This window comes from Protopterus annectens, chromosome 7.part0, assembly GCF_019279795.1.
Source record: "Protopterus annectens isolate FY-2018-M chromosome 7.part0, PAN1.0, whole genome shotgun sequence".
Taxonomy (NCBI): domain Eukaryota; kingdom Metazoa; phylum Chordata; order Ceratodontiformes; family Protopteridae; genus Protopterus; species Protopterus annectens.
The window spans coordinates 1,648,258,940-1,648,261,884 of NC_056739.1; positions in this window are offsets into that span (position 1 = coordinate 1,648,258,940).

Below are 2,945 nucleotides of genomic sequence, written 5' to 3' on the forward strand. Positions count from 1 at the left end.
CTGTGGAGAGGCTGAATTTGAACCGTGTGTTTAGGTGAGGGTTTGGTTCATCTTTGAGCTCATGTAGGATGCAGCCTGGGACACCATTCGGTCCCTTTGATACTGTGTTTTTGGCTTTGCAGAGGGCTGTTTTAACCTGAGTGTCTGCTATTTCAGGGACTCTACATTCTTCTGGTATGGTTATGGGCCCTTTTGGGGGTGAGAGGGGGGTGAAGTTTGCACTGAACCTGTCTGCTGGGATGTTGGCAATATCGGTTGGTTCAGTGTATTTTGTGCCATTCTGCACTAACTCCGAGCAGATCTGAGCATTTCCACTTAGATTCTTGACATAGCTAAAGAATACCTTGTGGTTATCTTTGGAGTTCTTGGCAATTTTTCTTTCGAAGTTAGCCTTGGATGATTTTATGAGGGATCATAGTTTCTTGCTGATACTGATCAAAGATGTCTTCCCTTCTTGAGATTTTACTCTTTTCTGTACTAGTTTCCTCCTTCTATTGTACAGCTTGTTTATGGCAGGGGGTCCACCAGACTGGTTTTCTTTTCTCGGAGGTGTGAGTCTTGGTTTTGCTTGGGATAGCACGATCCATGCATTCTTGTAGGTGCCCATAGAATGCATTAGTAAAGGATTTTGCAGCTTGGCCAGTGTTTTCCTTTAGCATGGGGGCTTTGAAACTTTTCACCTCTGTCTAAGTCACATGAAGTTTGCTTTTGAAAAGTTTTTCATGGTGGTTTCCTTGACATTAGACAACGATTTCTTCCTCTTACTGTAAAGCATCCATTTCTCTAATAATTTAGAGATTGGGGAGAGAATCGCTGTTGGTCTGTATTTATTAAACTCTGTAGATGTGCTGCCTTTGTGTAGTGGTATGATGTAGGATTTTTTCCACAGTGATGGGACATATCTTTCTGCTATGGACCTATCAGTTAGTATGGACTCATGGAAGGCTATGACTTCTGCAGCCATTTTTAGGTAGTCTGATGATAGCTGGTCTACAGCTATGGAAGTAGTTTTTAATTTAAGGAGCAGCTTCATTATGAGTGAGGTAGGTACTGGACTAAAATTGAAGACGTGAGGGTGGTTTTGATTGGACAGGGGTAAGGGGGGCACATGTATTAGTGTCTAAGACAGATAATATTGATTATATAAAGTAGGAATTAAACTTTGTGGGGACAGACTCTATCATATTGTCTGTTTTTGGACAAGGAATGGTAGTTTTGCCAGGATGGACTAGTTTATTTAGTGATGACCAAAAAAACTTCAGTTGTTTTCATGTTTGTCTTATAGGTTGGTATAGCATTTTTGCTTATCTTGTTTGACATGAAGTTTTGAAAGGTTTCTATGATGTCAAAATTGCTGGAAGTGATTTTGAGTCCTATTTTTATAACAAATTTTCAAGGCTTTTTCCTGTTTTATCATGATTTTTTTAATGTTTATTTTGTCAGCCATAGTGTGGGGTTGGACTTTACTCTTTTATTACGTACTGGTGCAAGATTATTTAAGATCTGTAAGAATATGTTATTAAAGTGTTCTACACCAGTATCTAGTGACATTATTCTAAGTACATGCCAGTTACAGTGTTTTAGTTTGGTTAGAACTAAACAACTAAAAATGTATATAAACAGTTGGATAATGCATGGGGGCATCCTGCGGAATGTATAGGGCAATTTCAGTGATATAAAAAATAAGGATATGCACTCTATTGGAGAATTCTCTCATTATGGGTAGTTATGCAATTTATTGATTAGACAGAAATACAGTGCAGTAAAAGGCTTGTCTCTGCAGCACTGAGGAATGAAGCTCTGACTGCAACACAGATGACCCAAGTTTGAAAAGTGACTTGTGTGCTGGAAGGATGGAAATATGTATTCATTTCTCTTCCATCTAGTAGGTAGCAAATAGCAGTTTAGCAGTTGTTCAGTAGGGGATAGGTGCCTGAGTTTCCCATAACAGCGATGGAAGCCCTTGTTTATATGTATAGGAAGATGCATGTGTCAAACAAGGACAGAAGAGGCATCTGTAGTGATGCAGCTGTTAATAACAATTGCCAGAGGATGGTACTAGAACCTCAGGCAGAAATAAATCTCTAATGGCTGCTCAAATGATGGCCTCTGTAATGAGATATCATTTCACAGAGATCAAAGGAGGCAATAATAACTTTCACTCCATGAGGAATGTGTGGGCCTTTAGATTGTGAGGAGTACTGATGGCTATTGAGCAAATGGGGTCCCAAGAAAACAAAGTCCAGCCCAGACATATTTGGGTGATACACTGTAGACCATAATGTGTTTCCCCAGACAAAACTGAAGGAAGTGATTAAAAGGTGCAACAGTAAAAGAATTGTCCCAAATGCATTCATCAAAAGATGCACACAGGGGTGTAACTAGCAATTTTTGCTCCCAATGACCACTTCCAATCTGTCACCCTCAACTTTAAGTTGAGAAGAAGAAAAAAACTCTCCTATCCTTTTAAAACTGTATCAAAATGCTGGTAATGTACTGACGATCAATCAGGATTTTCCATTCTTGCCGACTAGCACTTTGCTCCTAGGATGGCTGCTCCCTTTGCCCTACTTTAGCAGAAAAAAATGACCTGTGGATGAACATAAGCCACCATCAGTTCAGTGTCCCAGTACAGACAAAGAAACCTTGGATGGCAGAGGAAGGTAAGTGCTGGAGATGCTGAAAAGGAAAGTGCAAGCATGATCTACAGAGTCTGAGGTTGTGTGGAAGGGAAGCAAATGTGGACAATCTGCATTAAAGACAGGATGGTGATATTGGATACTCCAATCCCACATAACTCAAAATCTGTTATCTCAAAACAGGAGGAAAATACAAGGACGAAGAAAGAAAAAGACAAAAATCTAGCTGCTATTTTAGGGGGATGTACAAAGATTATTATAATTTAGGGCTGGAAATAAGATTATTCCAGGAATGTATACAGAGTG